General features: G+C 44.4%; 1 protein-coding gene, 1 long non-coding RNA gene and 1 pseudogene across 2 annotated transcripts in view; 2 read left to right on the plus strand and 1 right to left on the minus strand.

Annotated features, from left to right (window-relative positions):
* The window catches only part of LOC141410430 (uncharacterized), a 589957-nt gene that overhangs the window by 356265 nt on the left and 210018 nt on the right, over positions 1-23674 (plus strand). The gene's annotated exons all lie outside the window — the stretch shown is intronic.
* Positions 6922-12280, minus strand: LOC141418150 (uncharacterized). Its single transcript, XR_012442817.1, has 5 exons — positions 11016-12280; positions 9399-9572; positions 8022-8126; positions 7369-7410; positions 6922-7040 (listed from the first exon to the last, which is right to left on the minus strand). It is a non-coding gene; the product is annotated as an uncharacterized lncRNA (long non-coding RNA).
* On the plus strand, positions 19622-20915 carry LOC109703157 (peroxisome proliferator-activated receptor delta pseudogene; annotated as a pseudogene).

Consider the following 23674-nt stretch of genomic DNA (forward strand, 5'->3'; position numbering starts at 1 on the left):
GTCAAGCCAGCCACTCCTTGCCAACTCTGGCATCAAGGCAATTCCGGCTCTGGAGGAGCTCATGCTCCCTCCCTATGGGCTGAGACCAAGACTGGGGTTTATTCAGGTATGCTTCATGCTACGTTGAGGGAGTCCTGATTGATTATGGCATCTGACAACTGCTTCTTTTTCCCCTGTCTAATGCCCCTTCTGCCTGAGACAGTGACCACAGAGTGGAGGTTTCGTGTTGCTGAAAGTGTTCCAGTACCACGCAGTGGGAGTGACCTAGAGGCACAGGTGATCACTCATCCCTCAGGCATGTGTCATACCTCCAGGTTCTGCCTTCCCCTCCTTTACCTAAGATGTCAGGACACCTTTTCTGCTCCCTCCGTGGTCTCACTGTGTGTCCTTTGTCTCTGTCTGCCTTCCCCTCCTTGGGCTTACTGGGACCCTGGCCTCCCATGAAAAACTTGTAGCATGGTACCTTATGACTTAAGTTATTCCCATTAGTTTCTCAGCCCCCTCGGTCTAAAGCAACTTTAAATCAACTGCTAGGCACCAGTGAAGGCAGAAGGGCTTGCAAAAAAACCCCAAAAACCTGTGGCTGCTACACTCACACCCTAACTCCACCCCCACAAGGGGAGGAGGGAAAACAAACAGGCACGCTGATGCACAGGGATGCTGGCCCCTGGGCACAGCGGAACGCCTGCCATAGCTAAGAGAATCCATAGAGGACCCAACACACATCCTATGAATTGATGGGTCCTGGCCTCCTGTCCATGCTCCACTTATTGGCATCAATGTTGAGGAGCCTCAGGGTAGCCATAATGGCAGAAAAGCGAAAGGTCATTTTCCTGCTAGACAGTGGTGCTAATTTCTCTGTCTTACCTTTCTCTCCAGGTCCCCAGTCCAATGACAAAAGTTATCATTCGGTGCAAATCTGGCCAGCCCCTAGAGCACTAGTTTACCCAGTCTCTGGCCTGCTCTTGGGGAGACCTCCTCTTCTGTCACTCTTTTCTCATAGTTCCTGAAACTCCAGTGCCTCTGCTGGGATGGGATTTACTATCTCAACTAAAAGCTCAAATTCTCCTCCCCCCAGGCAGCTATCTCTGATGCCCCCTCCTTCAGGAACAAATAGATCCCACAGTGTGGACTGATGGGGTAAGTGTAGGGCAAGCCAGGACAGCCCTCCCTATTCAAATAAAGCTCAAAAATCCCTCACAGTTTCCACACCCAAAAACAATATCCCCTCAAGCCTAAAGGACACAAGGCCTTATGCCTATCATAAATTCCTTAAAAAACAAAACAAAACAAAACCAAGGGCTACTAATTAGTTGCTTCAGCCCCTATAATAAAATAAAATTCTTATAAAAGTTAATTTTAAAAATACAAGTTACAAAGTAAACAACTGGAAAGGATATAGATAGTTATTGAATGTATTTTTTGAGAAGTTAAGGGAAAAAGGAATGGGTTTTTTTGGATGAGGAAGGATTTTGTAAAGAAGGTTTGTCCTAAAGATTATTTCAAATAGGAGGGGTAAGGACAAACCATCAAAGGGTTTAAAATGTTATATAAAGGTCTGAGTAAGTTTTAAAAGTGTATAATAAAAAGCTTCAGTGTGTGATAAAGTTAAAATTGACTAAGAGTTGCCTAAAAGATTTTTAGGGTCATGTCAAACTAAAATCAAATTCTCTATGTCTATAAAATAACAAGGTTATCTTAATATTGTTCTGCTCTGAGTAACATCTACAAAAAACTGTTACAGAGAAAGATTTTATCAAAGAAATTATTTGTGTTTTCTGCTGATCTTGTCAAGCTTTAAGTACTACTAAATCAGAGTTCATTTACATATTTGCTTGTGTGTGTTAAATGACCACCTTGTAAGAGTGTTGTGTCTATACTTTATCTAAATATGGTACAAACATTTACAAAGTTATATTAAAAATGACCTAGAGCCCTCTTTTATCCCAGAGTGTTGCATTTAACCTAAATCCTGACAGTCAGCCCCTGCCTCCCACAGATCACATACCTAAGTTTGGTTTTAAAGGGACAGACTCACTCCCTGAGTCATGAGGGAATCGACCCAATCCTCCAATTCCCACTCCCCCATACCATAAAGCAGCTTAGAACTTTCTTGGGAGTTACAGACTTTTACAGAATCTGGATCCCTAGATAGGCAGCCCTTAGCAGACACGTTTTTATGCTTCTTCTAATATTTCTATTTGGGTCTTACATAATAAAGGCTCTCAAAACTGTTTCCCCTCCCCCAATAAAGGTGCAAACCAAACCAGTTCACTGAGAAAGCCCGTGAATCCCTAACCAATGAGAAAGACCCCCCACACCGGACCACCCCCTGAAGCCCTTCCTTCTTGAGCCCCTTTGAAATAATGAATGCCTGCCCATTTCTCTTAAGAAACTTGCCTCCAACAGACCCTGCTCCCTTGGCTGACTATCTACCTTATCTTAACCTTCTCAGGGAAATTCTCAGAAAGCATGCAGACCAGATCCTGCCCCACCCTGTAACAACTTCTGTTAAACCAGGGGATCTTGTTCTCCTAAAGGATCTTCGACCCTCTCCATTGGGACTTTGGTGGACCAGCCCTCATCTGGTCATTCTCACAACACCCACTGCTATCAAGCTTAACAGGATCCCCCAGTGGCAGCACCTCTCAAGGAACAGTTAGAAAACTGGAGAAGGGAGTTGGAGGCCTCTTGGAATCCTCTAGGGAATGATATTTCACAGTGGTTCTCCTGGCCAATGCCCATCCTAATGCCTATGTTTCTTGCTCTCCTATTCTTAAGCTTCCTCCCTTGTATCATAAAAACAGTACAAAGATTTCTCTTGGACCGCATGTCTACTGTTGCTAATCAAAAAGTTTAACCAGTTGTACCTCCAGGGATATCAACTTCTCCCAAACTGTCTGGAGGACTGCTGTGAGGGCCCCTACCAGGATGCCACAGGAGTCTGAGGATTTTGCCCCATACAATGCCCCCTGCCAGTAGGAAGCAGCTAAGAGGCTGATGCTTCACCCAATTCCCGATCCTCAGCCCCTACACTCATCATTATTAAAAAAAAATGGGGAAATACAGAACAATAATGTCGCCATTTTGTGAATCGGTGGCCATTTTATCCTCAGGCCTCACTTCTTGAGAAATGGAGCCTCCAGGTAGCTCCACCCCCAATGGCATCCCCACCCTTAACAGAAATTCCCGTGCTCTAAGACAGCTCCACCCTAAAGGAGATTGCCGTGCATGTGCTAACTTCCTTAAGCTCCCTCTTCTATAAAAGCCATGCCTAGCCTAGAGTTTGTGCTGTGCCATCTTTCCCCAGCCAGCCTGGCAGTTCAAGCCTGCCATTAAACCTTGCTCTTGGATGTGAGACTTTTCTCATGAGCTTTCTTTGTGAGTGGCATTTTTCCTAACAGATTTTTAATCTGGGGAAATTATGAGGCTGAGACAGGAAATTGTAACACGTAGTCAGGCTGTTAAAACAAAATCTCATAAACTTGGTGGCTTATAAACAACAGCAATTGATTCCTCATAGTTCAAGAGCTACAAGTCCAAGATCAAGATGGCACCAGATTCAGAGTCTAGTGAAGGCCACTTCCTCTTCATGGATGGTGCCTTCTGGCTGTTTCCTTACAAGGTGCAAGGCAGCTCTCTGGGGCTTTTTCATTTTCCCTTTGTGTTTGTTCCTTCATTTGTTTGTGTGCTTTGAAATGGGGGTCTCCCTATGTTGCACAGGCTGATCTCAAACTCCTAGGTTCAAACAATCCTCCCAGGTCAGACTTCTTGAGTATCTAGGAATACAAGATATACACCACAGTGCTTGCTCTCTGGGGTTTCTTTCCTAAGATCACTACTCCCATTCTTCAGAGCTCTGCCTTAGAGCCACATCTCCTCCCAAAGGCCCCACACCTCCTAACCCCATCTCCTGGGGAGTGAGAATTTCATCATATGAATGGGGAAGGGTGATACAGGCTTTCAGACTGAAGCAGACAGGAAAGGGAGAGGGTCCTTAGAGGCCAGGGGTGGTTCACAGGTCAGCCTTGTGGGACAATTAAACTGCCAATGTAAAGCAAAGAGCAACATAGGTGCATGGATGGATTGGAATGCTTTCTTTCAACTTTGTCAGTGAAAGAGGAAACAAGCTCATCCTGTGAGAGCAAGCAGAGACTATTTTGGGGTATTTGAAGAGGGAGAAAAAAATATATGAGAATTATCACCAAACAAGGTAGGAAAATATTTTATAAAACTTCATAGAAAGGGAATTACTGAGTGTATTGACTTTATTTTCTCTATTCTCAATTTTTGTTATTGGGGCCTTGATCCTAGAGAGACTTCCCTGTCAGGGCTATTTCCTCAGGATAGCAGATTACTCCCCTCCCTCTAATACACAAGCCAACATATCCAGAGCCTGCTCCTAACCAACTTCTTTATCAGATTGTCATACACCAAACCAACAGCCCCCAGCCTTAAATCGCCCCAGATCCAGATACACTGGATCAGGAGGAACCCTCCCTATTTCCCAGAGCTTGGGGAAGTTATTCAAACTGAGGCAGGTAAGAATAGAAACAGGTGGCATAGAACTCAAGAACACGCCAGAATCCTAATCTTTTCAAAAGTACACACATAGGCCAGACACAGTGGATCATGCCTATAATCCCAGCTACTCAGGTGACAGAGACTGGGAGAATCAAAATTGAAGACCAGATGGGCAAAAAGTTAGTGAGACCCCCCCCCATCTCAACAAATCAGTGAGGTATGATGCCTAATGCCTTTAATCCCAGTTATGCAGGAGAAAGAGTCCAATGTCAACCTAAGCAAAAACACAAGACCCTATCTGAAAAATAACTAAAGAAAAAAGGGGTAGAGCCTTGGCTCAAGCAGTAGCCACTTGCCTAGCAAGTCAAAGTCCTGAATTTTAAAAATCCCAGTACTGTAAAAAAAAAAAAAAGCACACACATGCATTTCTCTTTCCAATATACCCTGCACATTAAGTTATAGTATCTGTAGAACAATTCCTCTGTCCTCACCCCAAATGGGAAGTGACCTATGGAAACTAAGACATACTTGAAACATTTATTTTCATTAAGAGTGCCTGATGAGAATACCCATAAAAGTTGCGAGAAACAGACACCCATGTCACCCATGTCAAAAGAACCTCTGATTGGACAAATAGCCCCAGACTTGGTATCTTCAAGCTTGGGTGATAAGGACAGAACTTTTCAGCAGCAGAATGATTGAAAGCTACCAGATACTGAGAACAAAGACATAACTTATCTAGGGAAAGGTTAAGCTACATTACTAACCTATGTTAGCTACTAAAAATAACCCTGATGGAAAAGCTGCCCGGGGCATTGCTATCCACACTTGCATTCTGGGTTTTTCCTCTTTTTTTGCTTCTCTCTGCATAATAAAATCTTTCCTGGCTTTTCAGCTGGTGAAAATATCTCAAAATTCTTCTTCCTGATGTATTCAAGAACTATAGAAATGGGGTAATGAATCTAGGTTTTCTCTCTATTAAGTATCTCCTTGCCTGGTGCCACTGGCTCACACCTGTAATCCTAGCTCCTGAGATCAGGAGGATCCCAATTTGAAGTCAAGCCTGGGCAAATAGCTCGTGAGACCCTATCTTGAAAATACCCAACACAAAACAGGGGTGGTGGAGTAGCTCAAGTGGTACAGCACCAGCCTAGCAAACATGAGGCCCTGAGTTCAAATCCAGTAATACTAAAAAGAAATTCTCCTCAACCCTCTCTCCAGCAACAAAACTATCTAATCCTAAATGAACCCAGTGTACCTGCCCTGTTTCATTCATTCCTTCCTCCTCTCCTTCTGCCTCTTGACTGAATCTGGACTTTTTTTCCCCCAGCATAGCAAGCAGCTCTCCTTTTCCCAGGCGTCTGTCTGTTTATACAGTTTATACTTTCTTCATGATGCATTGTTTTGATATTTTTAAGAATTGTCAATTGCCCTCTCTAGAACCTATGCTCATTGCTTGCTTACCAACAAGATTTTGCCAATACAGTTCTGAAACAGTTGAAATATTTCAACCTGATAACTGAAAACTGGAATTGCAATGTAATTTCAATATATATTCCTCTTATTATAAGCGAGGTAGACATCTTTCCACATAAACAAAAACCAAGGGTTCTAGAACACTGATATCTTCTAGTGATCTTATTAATAAAATTATTCTTTCTCCTGTCCCCATATCAAAGCCTACAGTTGGTACCAGAAGCTCACCAGAAGCCAAAGTCTCAGTGAAACTCTCATCCAAGCTCACAATCCTGACAAGAATTCAAGCCTTCTGATACCTTGGCCACAACCCATGCTCTGTACTTTGGTGATGGTGATGGTGGTAACACAAAATGAACGATTTCACTTTTTCCTGTGCATTAAGAAAGTTGATGTGTTTGGGATGGCAGATATACTAACTGTAATTTTTATTTTCTGTATTTCCTTATACTTCAGACTTTTTTGGGGGGGAGAGGCGCAACTGACCCTAAAGAGACTGCACCTCCCAGGAACAGTTAATTCCTAAAGATGATACAGCAGGCCTTTCATATACAAAATAACCAATCCAAAGCCCAAGCTTTGGCCTCCTTTTTCAGACCATTATCTCTTTGGCCTCATCCATTTGTCTTAGCACTGAACAACTGACCAAAATCACCCCACTGGGGAGCAACCTCTCTACCCCTGAGCCCATCATGCCTTACCTTGCCTTTCTTATAAAAACCAGAATAAAAAAAAAGGGTTTTGCTCACATGTTCCCCTTGCTCCCTCTGCCTTCTGGGCTTCCTCATGTGGCTCTCCTGCTTGACATCTGTGAGTACAAATGCTTTTTCCTTTGTGAGTCATTCCATGTCTGCATATCTTACCATACCCATTATACCAGATCCCAGGTACATTGTAAAACATGGCAGGCACTTACCAAATGTGCAAAGAAAGAGAAGGAAGAAGCCTCTGGGGTGGGAGGAACAGCTAGGCCCGAACACGGCCTCTGGTTTAGAAGACTCTGAGTCAGGTGGTCTTGGGGGAGTTCCAGGGGAAAAAAGCTAAGAGCAGAGAACCTTCTTGAAAGACTGCTCCAGAGCTGTGCTTCTGAGTGTACATTCTAAAGTACCCAAAGCATGCCCAAATTCAGCTTGTGTTCTGTTGTTTAAAGTGTCCCCACATACACACACCTCCATGGAGCTGTGCTATTTCCTGATCTGCCCCAAGTGGCACCATCACTAATTCAATATCTAAACAGATTTCTCTGATTTTCACCATGGTGGTATCTACATTATTTGTGACAACTCTGGCACCCTTTGGAACTCCACACCACCACAACAGTCTTGGAAATGTCCATGGATCCCATTCTTACCAAGATCACTGACTCACCTTTATTCCTCAGTAATTTCATGGGCTTTGTCATTGTTCCAGCTAGAAGGCCATTGATGGGGATCAAAAAGAAGAGAGAATTAAGGTAGACGTAGGAATATAGCCAGCTCTGTGAAGGTGGAGGATAGGTAGGAGGATCACTTTCCAAGGTCAACTGAAGGCAAAAAGCACAAGACCCTGTCTGAGAAATAACCTAAAGCAGAAAGGGCTAGAGGTATGACTCAAGTGGTAGAGCACCTGCCTAGCAAGCATAAGGTCCTGAGTTTAAACCCCACTACCACCAAAAAAAAAAAAAAAAAGATCCAGAATGTTGTATATTTGCAAAGCATTTTGTATCAATTCATACACTCTACCACCAAAACATTACAGTTGAAGTCATATAGATACATTCATACAGTCCAGGTGGAATGAAAGTTTCTATGTACGCTAACTAATGTGAAATGAAAGAGAAGAAAGTGGCCATCTCTAATGAGAAAGCACAGCTTACATTGAGCCAGGAACATAGTATTTACTTTTTGAGTAAATGTTTGTCTAATTCTATCTTCTTCTGTAGACACTGGTACTAACAAATACTCAAGGCACATTCATAGAGAAGATAAGAGGAGCCTAGACTGTACTGCTCATTCTATTGATTGAGTAATGCAAAGACTTACCTGTGGGACCTGAGGAAGTCTGTGAATTCATAGGTTGTCTAAATACAGCAAGGTACCTTCTGGGTTGTACTGATAAGGTTCTAAGTATTTGTGACTGTTCACTGCCTTGAAAAGAAAACTCGTAGCAGTGAAACAGAATTATCCTCTGTTTTCCCCAGGAACAATTTTAATCCCCCTGAAACAATAAAAACCAATGGTGGAAGCTACCTGGTAAGCCTGTTGTTTGTCCAAGAGTAGAAAACACATCTACATGTGGCAAGCATACATGAAGTGGGCATTCCAGTAAAAACAAAAGTAAAAATATGAAAGAACTGTGAACTTTACCCATCTTTCTTTTATCATATAGATGAAAGAAATATTTAGCTACTGTCCTAGCATCTAGGAAAGTAACTAGCTCTTCTCCTTTCAGAATGTTTGGGTCTGACTTGGAGCCAACACTGTGAGGTCAGCTCATGTTGCTGCAGTGGAATTTCTTCATGGAACCGGGTCAGCCAATAGGAAGACTAACAGAATAAAAGGGGCATCCTAAGTAAGGCTCAGCTTGTGGGTGCAGATATGAAAGAGACCAGGTCCCTGCCTTCAGAGTGTATAGGTTAAGGGAGGGGCAGAAAGGAATATTCAGTATGATATGTTATAAGAAGGCAACAAAAAAAAAGGAGTGGGATTGTGGTGGAGGCAGGGCTGAGATCAACATGTCTGAACTCTAGTCCACATCTCTGGCTTCTGTTAGGGTGAACAGTAAGGGCAGCCATGTTAGGACCAGACCCCTTATCCCTTGCAGGTGACTTACTGGAAACTCCCCACTCACCCCAAAGAATGACAAAGGGAAAGTTGTTAACCATTACCTCTGGGCACCAAGGATGATAGAACAAATGGGCAACCTAACCACAGCTTATCCTCTTTAGTTACCCCAGCAATGGCATTCTTTAGCTAAAGTTTTCCCCCACTCATCTAGTTCCAGGTACTTTTCCACTAATCTCCTACATCTACCCTGGCCTGTAAGTGGCAGTGGGCTCTAGCTTCTGTTAGAAACCCAGCTCCGAAGGCTCTCTTTCCCAAATAAAACCTCTGCTGACACTGAGCCATCTCCCTCTTTATCTCTCCATACTTTTAAAGTCTAAAAGCTTCCTCAAATCATTTCCCTTATGTGTAAATGACAGGAAGAAACAGTACCTACCTCAAAGGATTAGTAATTAAATAAAGCAACCCATGCCCAGCTCAGAAAAACAGAACAGGCACTAAATAGATTTTATCTTTTTAAAACATGAGAGAGTATCAATATCTTCAGTAAAGAAACTCTAACTTTTGGGGACTTCACAAACCTAGAAATCAAATTTCCCATGTCTGCCTTTTTTTTTGTAGGAATTATTTACTTACTAATCAAACTTCTTTTTGGATTGGAGCACTGCAAGTGTACTGAATGATGAAGAATGGATGAGCAAGAATGTGAAATCATCAGATAGGAGCAATATTCGCAAAAGGTTCTGTCGTCATGCTGGAAGTCTTTTTTCCCCTGCTCCTGCAACTGGTAAGTCCAAGTGGATTCAAGAACTAGAAAAGAAACAAGGGGTAAATACATGCAGTGCAACACTCAGCAAGAGAGTTAGCGCCAAGTTCTGGTGACCTTATTGCCACATTGAACTAGCTAGACCTGCCTGAGAAGCGGTCAAATCAGTACACGCTGAATACTTGATTGCTCCTTGATGCATTCACAGATTAACTATGTAAAATGTGTTTTAGTCAAGCAAGGTGTATTTGTTTACAGACTGTCCTGTTGTTCATTAACCATGTCTATATTTTATCATAAAATTAAATTAGGACTGTGATAAGCAAAAGTCCATGGCCTGGGCATGCTGGCTGGGGTTCATTAGGAGCCATGTGGAATGAGAACACATTTCCTTCCCCAGGTGTGAAGTCTGTGTAAAACTAAGGGAGAGGATGAGGAAGTTCCTTTCATGAGTTTTGTAGAAACAGAAATGCAAGATCTCCAGAATGGGTAAATTGATGTAGAAATGGGTCATGCCTACTCCAAAATGGGAGGGCTGTGGGTCTCCATAACTGTTTGTGCTTCATAATTATATTTAATATTTGATGATCAGCAAAGCAAGTGATTTGACCCACCTGAATGAAGCCTATTTAATATTTGATGATCAGCAAAGCAAGTGATTTGACCCACCTGAATGAAGCCTTTCATGAGACAATCACTCTGAAGACAAATTTAAAAGTGTATGGCTCTCTCTTTCGGAGCAAGTGGGTATCCTTCCTAATCCTCTTCTATCTCCCTAACTCAGGGCTCTCTATGAGCTGTCAACTGGGCTTTTCTCTATACTTCACCGCTACACATCTTCCCAAAAGGTCATTCCACGATTTCCGCTCTGCCAGACAGAGCTTCAGTTGGTTGTCCTTGAAGTAGAAATAAAAATACCTCAATAATCTACATAACAACCAGATGTGAACTTTACATAAGTGACTTTTCCCTTTAATCCACAAATTCAGCAGCTTCCTGCCATTATTCGATCTCAAAAATATTAACTCATTCCATTTAAAAGCCTGGCACAATGAAATAACTAATTCTTTGCAGAATGGTGTAAATAACTTTTTACTAGATTCTAGGTTTTGCGATGACAGACGTTAAGACTCAGAAAGACAAATGCTGAACGTTTTCTGTCATATGTGGAATCTAGACCTTTAAAAATTGATGTGAATGTAAAACTGGGGCTGTTTGGGGGGGACCACCAGGAGCGAGGAGGGTGAAAGGAGAGGCCAATGGGGAGATGAATATGATCAAAGTACTTTGCATTCATATACATTAAAATGTGACAGATGGGGGATAAGAAATAATAATAGAGAGAATGGATTTAATTAAAGCACAGATATGCATGTATCAAAGTAGCACAATGCAACCCCTTTGTACAATTAATATACACCAATAAGAAAATAAACAGCAGCAATATTACTATTCTTGTTTGCATAGGGTTAAAGTTGCTAGCATACCTGGGACTGAATAGTCACCTACAAACTCGTGAATGATGGACTCAGACTAGAGGTACTGGCCACCTGACTGCCCTCCTGGAGCCTCTGGACCAGTCATGGAGCCAATATGGCTCCCTTGTCATCTTCGGAGTGCCAAATTTTAGCTGCTTCTGGGCTCCTGATGGAGACAGAGGCCCTGAACTCATGAACCTCGGCACCCAGATTTCTTCCCTGTCACAGATTTATCCCAGCAGCAGTTCCACCTGGCCACTGAAGCCTCCCTGAAGTGGAAGTGGTTACCTCTGGAAATGGGCCCCCCCTAACAATGGGGACTTTGCAGCTGCAGGAGGACATGATCTCCCCTACACCCAGCCCCTCATCCCAGAGAGGCTGCATTTCCTCTTTCTCAGGAGAAACGGAGAGACCATTGGGATCAATTATTAAGGTCGGCAATCTTTCATATTTATTATGGTCGGACATAAGTTGGATCCCAGCTTCCCGGCCGTGATCACAGCCTCTTGTTGCTTTTAAGTTTTTCTTGGTTTCCTATGATATCTGCATTGTCCTTGCGTGGGGTGCATTCTGTGTTCTTGGAATCTGTAAGTTGAAAATTTTGTTACTTCTCTCTACAAGCCCTACACCACCTTGGCCCAAGCTCCCTTTCTGCGCTTGGACAGCTCACGTAGCTCCCTGCTGGCCTTCCCATTGCCTCCATTCTCCATTCTCCACAGAGCAGATATTCTTTTGAATATCAAAAGGTCATTTTCCTGTTCCTCCTGGTTAAAGTTGCTCAGTGGGTCCCAGAATATCCAAATCCAGAAACAGCTTGCATGCATGAGTGTTGGGGCAGCTCAACAGGTCTAGCAAGGAGTTAGGCCTCCTACTGAGGGTTCCAACCAGACTGAGATTCAAGCTCTGCAAATAAAAACAAAAATGGGCTTTGATAAGGAATAGAGAGAGGGAGATTGGTGCATCAGGAAAAACTCTGAGCAGAATATCTCAATAATCAGACAGAAAAGAATTTTTATAGGGAGTAAAGGAAACTAGGAAGAGCCAGAAACAGTGACACAAGATAAGTCTTGTGGCTCTAGAGCAGGGAAGTTACTCTGCACTCCAAAGCTTGTTTATCCCTAAAGGTGAAGCCTGTGGGGAGGAGGAAGCTTAACTAACTTTGGTCAAGTCTACAGGCATTTTGTTCTAAAATCAATCAGGGTGGACAGTTTAATCATTTATGAGATAATAAAATGGAAATTTGCAACCTGCATTTTAGGTAAAAGAAAAAGAGAGACTCACTGCCTGTACTTTTGTCTTGAGGGAAGGATGGTCCTTTCCAGCAAGCCATTTACCAGAACACAAAAGCCCCGGGGATCTCTTAATTTTTGATGCTTCCAGTTGCACAGGGTACAGTTCAGAACGGTTGCCTCTTACATTCAGGTCTTACTTTCTTTTTTTCCCAAAGCCCTTCAAGGAGGCTTTTCAGGCTGCTCCTCTAGGCCACATACAGACTGTCATCATTGCATAGGGCTAGGTTCAGTCCCTAGTAGCCTCACCTAGGCACTGCCCAAGATGGACCAATAATAACCCAAACCCAGCTGGGGTAACCCATGTCAGATCCTTTGGTCAAGCCATAGCAAGCACAGACATCTGGAATGACCAATGTCCAGAGCACTGGCTGAAAACACAGGGTTCTGGGTTTATTGGATCTAGGTGGGGACCAGGGCTCTATAATTTTTAAAACCCTAATTTTTAGGATCAGGAGTTTGGGAAGCATGGCCAACCTTGGTGATTTCTGGTTGAAAAATATGAATGGGCCCCTAAATTCTGCATCCAGAGACTGGCCCTCTTTGTGGCACAAATTCTCCAGATTCCTCCCCGGGCAGGTGTGGGGGCAGGAGGACCCATCTTAAGTACAGGTGCTACCCCATCAAATGCTGCCTACCCTTCCTGTATAGAGATTTTCTGTGACATCTCAAAAGGCAGGGTGGTTGCCAAAGTAGACAGAGTAGCATCTGCAGACACTGGCCCTACCCCAGGAAGACTGTGCTGTTGGGTTCCTCTCCCAGCACTGATTACTTTCCTTCCACTTCTCATTTCTATCCACAGATCAATCTGACTTGCTTCTTTGAATTGACTAGTTGATTCCCTCCCCCATTTGATCATCTGCCTAAAAATTGCACCCTCTTCTCCCTGTGGCCCCTCTTCACAATCAACCCCATAGTTTCTTCTCTATGGGTAGGAAGCCTAAGGGGGAAGAAAACTCATAGCCCCCAACCCTATGAAGTCAGTCTGTGTAAATCACAACCAAAAACCCCATCTACCCATACCAGTGGTGTGTTCCAAGCACCCACGGCATGATAAATGTTGTGCTAGTCACTGGAGACACAGGGTGGATGAGGTCCCAAACTCCATGGACCTCCCAGCCTACTGTATGGTGTTGGAGGTGGGAACAGACAATGAAGGAAAAAGTGGAGGAATTTATGTTAAATAGGGGCTTGTGCTATAAAGAAACTTTTAAAAAGGGAAATGAAATGTAAGTGAATTGGCTGGCAGGTCAGGGAGGGTTCACAAAGAACCTGAAAGCTGTGGCCCAAATGACAAGAAGGAGAAGGACCAGCTCTGCCAAGTGTTAGGAGATCACTTAGCATGAAGGTGTATTTTTCCCTTCTCTGCCTCCAGTATGTTCATGTTTCTGTCCTGACTGATTTTCCTTCTGTCTAAAGAAGTACCCCTAGTGTTTATTTTAGTGTGGATCCACTGGTTTAAAAAAATCCCCCTACTTTGGTTCAGCTCAATATTGCATGTGTGAAGGATTTTTTAGGGGGCCTGGGCTGTCCTTGAACTTGAAATCCTCATGATTCAACCTCCTCAGTACTGGGATTACAGGCTTGCCTACCACATCCAGCTCTCCAAAAGAGATTCTTGGTGGGTAAAGAACACTCAGTTGGCATCTTCGTTCAGTACATTAACACCATTCTGTTGCTTTCTGTCTGCCATCCTTCTCCTTGTGGAGTCGGCTGTCAGTCACAGTGTCATTTCATGGAACCTAATGTGTATGTTTCACTTTGACTTGCAAAGTAAAGGTTTGCAAGGTGTTTTCGTTGCTGTGGTTAATGTGGGTCCTTTGATTGGTTATTTGCTGTGGTTGATTTGCTGTCTTTCACCACTTTGAAGACATTTCCAGCCATCTCACCAAATGTTGTGTAAAAGGGCCATTAGGACATTCAGGCTTAGATGTTCTCTTCAGAGCCTCCTTGTTCTGAGGATGAGATGAGCTTGTTTATGTGCCCAGCGCAGAGCCTTTTAGTTCTTCCATTGTTGAAGCTTTCAGAAAAGCTGCCCTTGGTCTCAGATACATGAGGCCTCTCCTTCAGTCCACAGCCAGTGATGACACCAACCCTTTGTGTCCTACCTGCTGGGCTGTCAGCCTCTGCTTCACTAGTAATGGAAACCCATCCCCTCCTGGCTAGTCTTCCTACAGAATCTCATCTTTCTTTGTGTGGGCTTTCTTCCTGCCCTAATTGCTATGTCTTTATTTAATATATGCTCCTTATTTACCTTCAGACTATGTATCACTTTATATTCTTTTGTTTGTCAACTCTCACCAAGATTTCAGTGGCCTAAAAGGGTGATGTTCTTGGATGACAGTGTACTGTGCCTCACACAGGGCCTGCCCCTAGGAGGCACTTTGTCACTCTGCTGAGTGGATGAGGGATGAACTAGCCCTATCTGTCCCCACACTGAGGACCAATGCCATCCTGATGGGCATTCCTGATGAGATACATCTCAGTCTGAAGGGAGTGGTTGTGGAGGGAGAGCAGTGGCCTATAGAGTACAATGGGGGAGGGAGGGAAGAGAAGTGAGGGAGCAAAACTCCAGCCCTGGAGCTGATGTTGGCCAAGTGCCCAAGGGACAGGGACTTTCTTCCTGCTCATCCACCCTATCTGTTTCCTCCCCACTCTTTTAATCCCAGACCATGTCCCTCATTCTCTGTCTCCAACTTTCTCCTCATTGTCCTGCTTAGGCTTACCTAGCTTTGTTGTCCCTATAGCAGAGCACACAAAAGACAGAACCAAAGGTGCATCTCTTTCTATAGAATGACACCTTGACTCTCATGTTCTGACTGAAAAGCAAGTCCATATTTTTATCTCTAAAATTAAACACAGGACACTGAAAATGTCCAGTAGTCTCATTTCTATTTTCTGGCACTAATGTATACAAGTGGTTTCATCTGCTTGGAAGGCCTGACTCCTAGAGATAACTGTAGGGCCTCACTTCTACTCCCACCATCTGTTCATGCATGTGTTGCATTCCCCTACCATGACCTGTCCTCACTGACATATGCAGCATCTCACCTGTAGACCTGCAATTCCTTGAGGGCATTTTCAGAGTCTGGAGAGGGGCTCTGAGCACAAACTCAGCCCTCTGGTACGCTCTTCCCACCCCCCTTCATGTGGACCAAATCTAGACACTTGCAACTCACAGTTCTCCTGATTCTGTTCTTTATTTGTACCTGCCCCCAAGTTGAAGCCTAGAGGTGCAGTCACTGCCCCACATCATCACCTATGGGTCATTGTTGTCCTAAGAGATGATTTCTGAAAGAGTCTGGAGCTCAGTTCCCTCCATCTTCATGCATCCTCTCCACTGTTTCTAGTACCAGCAAGCTACACACTTGGTGATGGCTGGAACATATTCAACTTGTGCTTGAGGGTTTCAATCCCATTATTGCAATGGAATTAAAGAAGGATGAGTGTAAATAACTGGCTATTTATAGCATAACCTTACACACCCACTTGCATGCATGTACACTGAACGTTAATTGTGGAAGACCTCTCTTTCTTCCACCTGATAATGGTGAGGCAGTACAGGATAACTGAGGCAACAAGAGGCCATACAACAGTCCCTGTCCACTTTATACCCAGATTCAAAAGAGTGAGCTCACTGGTCAAGGAGAAAACCGAGCACAGAGATCAATGTAGAAGTTCTTAAGCATGAAGGCTTGTTTACCACAACCATCCAAAACACATAACAACCTGTCCTATTGTTCCCTCTGTACGTTCTTCACAAATCCACCCTGAAATGCTCTCCTTTGGCCCAGGCTGCTCTCTGTGAAACACTATTAGAACACTTTTTATTGTCTTTTCACGATAATAAGAGGATATCTAGGGTCTGAATATGGTGACCTGGAAATAACATTAAGACCAGTTTGGCCATTTATCCATCAGACATTTGCAGAAAATGACTGTGCTTCAAATACCGGGGACACAGCAGTGCACAAGTGAAAATCCCTGCTCTCCCAGAGGCAGGATCTACTAAGAGTGGTACAGGCAACAAAAAGAAACATATAAATGTTGAATATAAAGTGTACTTGAGGCTGTGCATCGTGTCACACACCTGAAATACCAGTACCTAGAAGGCTAAGGCAAGAAGATTGTTAGTTGCCTGGGCTAAATAGTTGTTCCAGGCCAGTCTCACCTATTAAGACCCTTCCTCAAAAAAAAAAAAAAACCTTCAAAACCTTGCCAGGCATTTGGGGGTACATACTCATAATCTTAGCTACTCAGAGGCTGAGGCAGAAGAATGACAAGTTGGAAGTCTATCTGGGCTACATAAAGTGTGCTTGACAAAATAGAAAAGCAGAGCAGGCTAATGGGATCAAAAATGGGAGAAATTCCCAGTCTTGAACCTGCCTGTGCTCTGTGCTACTCCTGTGGAGAGAATGAGGACATGCTGCAGTATGACCCCGAGAGATTTTCTACAGATCTCAAAGTGGACTCAGAACTGAGGTTCCATTTCTGGTTCCTACAAGCCAGCTCAACTGAAGCACCCACCTAAGATAAATCCAGTTGCAACTTAAGAAACAAAAGATCAGAGTATCCGAAACTCTGAGAAAGCTATGGGTAAATGTGATTTGAAAAGATGTACAGGATTGGGGGTGGTAAGCAGCAGCAATCTCAAGGATAAGAGAAAAGAAACTATTGGGCCAGGCACCAGTGCCTCATGCCTGTAATCCTAGATACTCAGGGCAGAGATCAGGAGAATCATGGTTCAAAGCCAGCCCAGTGAGACCCTATCTCAAAAACACCCAACAGAAAAAGTGGGCTGGCAAAGTGGCTCAAGTGGTAGAGTGTCTGCCCAGCAACCGTGAGGCTCCAAGTTCAAACAGTGATACTACAAAAAAAAAAAAGTGGGGGGTTCTTGGTCACGCTTCCACTTGCCTTTGCCTTGAAAGTGTCTATTTCCTCCTCAGTGACCCAGTCTCCAGTCCAGGCATCTGGTGATGTAATATCCTACACTTCTTGAGTTGCTGAGGAACAGGCAGAGACTATGCTACCTCAGTCACCTGTTTGCCCACTTTGCTTCCCCAAAGCACCAGATGGGTGCATCATATTCTGAGAGGGTCTCTTGTGGGGTGAGGAATCACTAACAGGATTTCTGGTGCCTAGATCTCCCCACCCCAGCTTCCATCCCTGAACCCCTGAATTTAGTGGGAATTATGTCATATATATGTATAATGCCTGACAGAGGCCACAGCTCTGCAGGAAATGCAGTGATTGGCAAAGGTAACAAGTAATGTTCTAAGCATAACTGTTTCAAAAGGAAAGTAACACACCACATTATAGATTACAACAGAAGCAGATGATTTAGAGCAGATGAACTAAGATGTTAAAATTAGTCTATTCAGCCACGAACACAAGACCTCAGGAAGCAATGAATTTCACAACAGCAAATGAATGAGAATTAGGAACAAATGAGAATTAGGAAAGAGTCAAACACCTTCAACCCAGTAGCCAACAAACTCCAAAGGTGAATAGAGTCTAAAGAAGAGAACAAGCAGGGAATTCAACGAAGAAAAAAATTAGCAAAATTACAAGAATTAGCAAATACTTATCAATACCTAATGGAAATGATTGTAACTCTCAAGTTAAAAGACACAGGCTGGCTGACTGGATTAAAAACCAAGACCCACCTACTTGTCTACAAGAAACACATTTCACTGGCAAAGAGACACACAGACTGAAAGGGAAAGGATGGAAATGATATACCAAGCAAGTAGAAACTTGAGTAGAAAACAAACATGAATAGCTATCCTCCTATCTGACAAAGTACGCTTCAAGGCAAAATTAGTCAAAAGAGATAAAGAAGGTCACCACGTATTAATCAAAGGGAATATAATGGTTGCAAATATATATGCACCAAACACTTGCACCCTACTTCACAGAACACTGTGGGACACAAAGGGACAAACAGGTCCACATACAAGAGGAGTGGGTGAATTCAATACTCCAATCTCATCAATAGATCGATCATTCAGAATGAAAAATCATCAAAGAAACTTCAGAGTTAACTGCAGGTTTATACCATATTTCATCCAGCACCTGTGGAATATCCACTCTTCTCAGTAGCCCATGGACTTGTCTCAACATAGATCACATTTCGGGGCACAAAGTCTTAACAAATACAAAAAATGAAATAATTTCTTGTATCTTACCAAATCGTAATGGAGTAAAATTAGAACTCAATAGCAAGAGAATTTATATATATAAAAAAAGAGGTTGAACAATACAGTAAGCCCACCTCATTCACAGATTACAGATAGCTTTCACCAAGCACAGTAAAAAAATAATAAATTTTAAAAACTAAAAGTAGACTGCCGGGCAAAAGGAGGGGGAGGAGGGGCTGAGGTGCATGGTGATGTCATGCTGGCGGGGGCAGGGCCAGGCCATGCTGGGTGTGATGCCATGGCTGTTGTCACAGGAGCTGGTGATTCATGGGAAGAGCTTTGGCAAGAGGTGGAGGATTCTACATGACTCGCAGGACCCAGCAGTGGCGCTGGAGGTGCCAGGTGGTGTTTGGGGCATGCACACGGTATTTAAAAAAATTTTTTTTTATTTTATCATTTTTGCATTTACTCACATGTGTATACATTGGGACACCAACCCCCACCTCCCCTCTTCCGGGCAGAACCTGCTTTGCCCTCTTGTTCTCCAATTTTGTTGAAGAGAAAACGTAAGAAATAATAAGGAAGACATAGCGTTTTTGCTAGTTTGAGATAAATATAGCTATACAGAGAGATTCCTTGTGTTATTTCCATGCACATGTGTATTACAACCCACATTGGTTCATCTCTACCAGACTACCAGACCTCTTCAGCTACTTCCTGGTACCCTTCCCATAGTGGCCTCTGCCAGTTTAAGATTACTTTATTCGCTCCTCCACAGTGAGCACATCAACCACATTCAAGTTTTAGGTTTCCTTCCCTTTCCCTATTCCTTCGGTGTACATTCTCCCCTTAGTGTGTGACCCAGGTCCAATAATATTACTGCATTTGTTTTAGGTCTATAATATTCATATGAGGGAGAACATGTGATTTTTGGCCTTCTGAGCCTAGCTAACTTTGCTTACGATGATGTTCTCCACTTCCATCCATTTACCTGAGAATGACAAAATTTCATTCTTCTTTGTGGCTGAGTAAAATTCCATTGATGCATGTTGTATTCACAACAGATGAAGACTGACAATTGTAGAGGCTGACAGGAACTGCCCCATGAGGTCCGTATGTGCTCAGACCCAGATGATGCCCGAGCTGTGATCAGGCCTACAGGTGTGGTGCCAAGCGGAGATCAGCCATGGAGCAGCCTCAGGAAGAGGCCCCTGAGGTCCAGGAAGAGAAAGAGGAAGTGGCAGAAGCCAAAAGAGACCCACAGCTCAATGGGAGATCAGAGTGGCCACTTCTTTCCAGCAGCTACACAGACCTCTCCTGGAGCTCCTCCCCACCTCACTGTCGGACCCGTTGCAGACAGGCTATGACAGCAGCCTCAATGTGGAGTGCTGGTGTGTGAGGATAAGGCCTCAGGCTTTCACTACACCTTTAAGGGGTGCAAGGTCTTCTTTTGCCGCACTATCTGCAGGAAGCTGGAATACCACAAGAAGTGCGATGGGAGAAGTGCAAGACCCAGAAGAAGAACTGCAACAAGTGCCAGTCCTGCCGCTTCCAGAAGTGCCTGGCACTGGGCATGTCACACAATGCCATCCATTTTGGCCAGATTCCAGAGGCTAAGAGGAACCTGGTGGCAAGGGTGATGGCAAAACCCACAACTGGCCAACCTGAAGGCCTTATCAAAGCATATCCACACCACCTACCTGAAAAATTTCAACATGACCAAAAAAAAAAAAGCAGAAGGCCAGCAGCATCCTCACTGGCAAGACCAGCCACACAGCGCCCTTTGTGACATTGAGACATTGTGGCAGGCAGAGAAAGATTTGGTGTGGAAGCAGAACAGCCTGCCTCCACCCTACAAGGAGATCAACATGAACATCATCTACTGCTGCCAGTGTACCATGGTGGAGACAGTGCCGGACCTCACACAGTTCACAAGGACATCCCCAACTTCAGCAACCTCTTCCTCAATGACCAGGTGACCCTTCTCAAGTATGGCGTGCAATGAGGTCATCTTCACCATGCGGGCCTCCATAATCAACAAAGATGGGCTGCTGGTGGCCAACGGCAGTGGCTTCATTCCCTTGAGTTCCTGCGCAGCCTCTGAAAGCCCTTCATTGACATCACTGAGCCCAATTTCGAGTTTGCTATCAAGTTCAATGCCCTGTAACTTGACAACAGTGACCTGGCTCTCTTCATTGCAGCCATCATTCTGTGTGGAGACCGGCCAGGCCTCATGAATGTGCCACAGGAGAACATCATTCTTCATGACCTCGAGTTCCACCTGCAGGCCAACCACCCCAATAGCCAGTACCTCTTCCCAAGCAGCTGCAGAAGATGGACGACCTGCAGCAGCTGTTCAATGAGAACACCCAGATGATGCAGTGGTTAAAGAAGACTAGACTGAGACCTTGCTGCACCCCATGCTATAGGAGATCTATCAGGATATGTACTGGGGCTGCCAGGCCTCCTGCAGGTTCTAGATGGGCCCAGCCATGGGACTGTTCCACAGGCCAGCTGACAAGCACTCAGCATGGGTCACACTCTGGCACTCCTAGACAGACATGGCCTGCCTCCCTACATTCCCTTCCTTCCACCCCATTGCTACCCAGGCTCATTCTGTGTTGTCTCCCTCTTTCTCAGTCTCATCTTCCCAGTGCCTCCTGCTCTTCTGTTCCCTTGCCCTCTGCATGTCTTCCACCTCTCTGCCCTCCCTGCTCCTCTCTCCATCTTGATATCTGTCCTCTTTCTCCTCTGCAAGGCAGTCGGTACTGTCTCACAAGCAGCCTAAAACAGGACCTCTGCCTTTGCCCAGCCTTTCCCCAGGAGCAGCCTGCACCCTCCCTGCCATTACCCCTGGGCCTAGGGCCTTGCTTCTGTCTCCTGTCTTCATGTAAAAGACTTGGGTCATCCAAAGAAACACCACACTCTCTCAGCCTGCTTCCTGGGTCCAAAGAAACACTGTATTCTCTGAGCCTGGCTTCCTGGGGAGCTTGGCCCATATGGACTGCAGTAGTGGCCTGTGGTCACAGGGTTCCTGCTGCAGAGGACAGTGGGCAGGGGACCTGGGTGGAGAGCCACACACTTCCCTCCGACCGTCTTCTCCACCCAAGGTCAAGGCTGTGCCCCCACCCAGCCAACCCCACTCCAGCAGCCCCAGCCCTCTACACCTGACTTCCTCCATTCTTCAAGCCAGTCTTCTTGGCTGTCAGGGAGGGAGGCAAAGTTCCCACCAGGTGGGGGCCCTATACCCCCATTGAAGAGGAAGGAAATAGAGGTTGGTTTGAGGGAACCGCATCCATAATTCTGACCTCTGGACTCAGCCCAGGGAGGGTGTGGGGAAAGCCTTCCATCAGCACTCCACATCCCCCTCCCAGTAGCAGTGCCATCTCCCATCAGGAGGTGCTGGCACAACCGCCACCCCAGCTGCTACCCCTGGACCTGCCCTGCCTTCCCAACTCCCAAGGCCTGGAGCTGGTAGAACTGTGCCTGTGCCCGGGCTGGTGATTTCTGAGTGGACAGGGGTGTTCTGCCAGTCAGATAGCACCAGCTGGGTCCCCTCTCCTTCCTGTTTTGTTCCCAGCTGATCACCTGGAATTCTCTTTGCACAGCCTGTGGGGACCTTGCCCCTGGCCCCTTCCCTCCTCCCCTCCTCCCCAGCAACCAGGCAGAGGTGGGAGGTGTGTTCACCTCAGAGGAGAGGCTAAGCCCAGCCTGGAGCCTCATGTAATGCAGGAGGCACAAAGCAGCCCTGGCCTACAGGATCTCAAAGCCAGGTGGAGGGGCTCAAGCCTGGGCTTCCCGGGTCCTGTCTGGTCCTCCTTCCCAAGGGGACTTTCTGTCTGACCACTGCTCAGGGAGGAAATGGCCTAGAGAGGGGACAAGCCTGGCATCTGCAGAGTGGCCTGTGCCTCAGGGTTATTCCCTACTAGCAAGGCCCTCCCTTGCTCCCTCCCCTCCCACCCCAGCTGACCAGATCTTTGGGCTAGGGTTGCACCCTTTAGGTCACGGCTGTGAAGGGAGAGCTGCACACCTGCCCCACCCCCATGCACCCTGTCCCACCCCCACCCAGGTATGGCCCTTCTCAGTGTCTGGACAATCTCCAAAATTGAAATGTATACTTTTGCTAGGAGCCCTAGTTCCTGTGTTTTTAATATAAATGGTGTACAAAGTCTAATAGAACTTTAAATGGGCATTAAATATTTAAGAGTTAAAAAAACTAAAAGCAATTTCAAAAACATATTAAATTCCTATGACCCACGTCATCATCAGTTGTGTTGAAATCATTATGCAACTTGCTGAGTGTTTTCCTGCCCTTAATTTCGTGAAAATATGCCTCCCAAAAAAGCAAATGATGCCAAAAACAAAAGTTAATGTGCTTAAGTTAGGTGACAAAGTGAACATTTTAGTTTTAGCAGAGTTGGGTGGCATTGTGGGAAAAATGGGTCAAGAATACACAGTACGGTACTCAGCCCTATGCATCCTGAATTTGCAGTTTTTCCTCAACAGTGGTTTCCTTGGAACCAGATGCCCACAGACACCAAAGTTATACTGAACACTGTCGGGTGATCAGTGGGTCACTGAAGATTGGGAAGGAAATTTAAAAATTGCTGGAATCAAATGTAAACAAAAATACAATTGGCCAGAACCTTTGTGATATCTCAAAGGCAATTCTAGAGAAAATTAATAGTTAAACATGCCTACATTTAAAAACATCAGAGAGCTCACAAATAAATAACATAATGATTTACTTAAATGTAAAACAATTAACAAGTCAAACCCAAAATCAGTAGACAGAAATAAAGATCATGGCAGAAGTTAATAAAAAGGAAACTAAAAGAACACAATGAATAAAAGATAATGAAATGATAAAAAGTGACAAAACCTTAGCCAAGCTAATAAAAGAAAGACCCAAATTCATAAAATTAGAGATGAAAAAGGGGATATGACAACAGATACCAAAGAAATCCAAAATATCATTAGGGAATATGTTAAGATTTCATATTCCAGTAAATTGAAAAACCTAGAAAAAAATGGATAAATTTCTATATGCATGTGACTTACCAGAATTGAACCAAGAGGATATAAACAACCTGAACAGATTTACAATGAGACTTAAGCATTAATAAAAAGTTTCACAATGAAGAAAAGGCCAGAAAAACATGGATTCACTGCTGAATTCTCCCAAACCCATAAACAGCTAACTCCGATGCTCTTCAAACTTTGAAACTACTAGAGGAAA

The sequence above is a fragment of the Castor canadensis genome, chromosome 16, assembly GCF_047511655.1.
Source record: "Castor canadensis chromosome 16, mCasCan1.hap1v2, whole genome shotgun sequence".
Taxonomy (NCBI): Eukaryota; Metazoa; Chordata; class Mammalia; order Rodentia; family Castoridae; genus Castor; species Castor canadensis.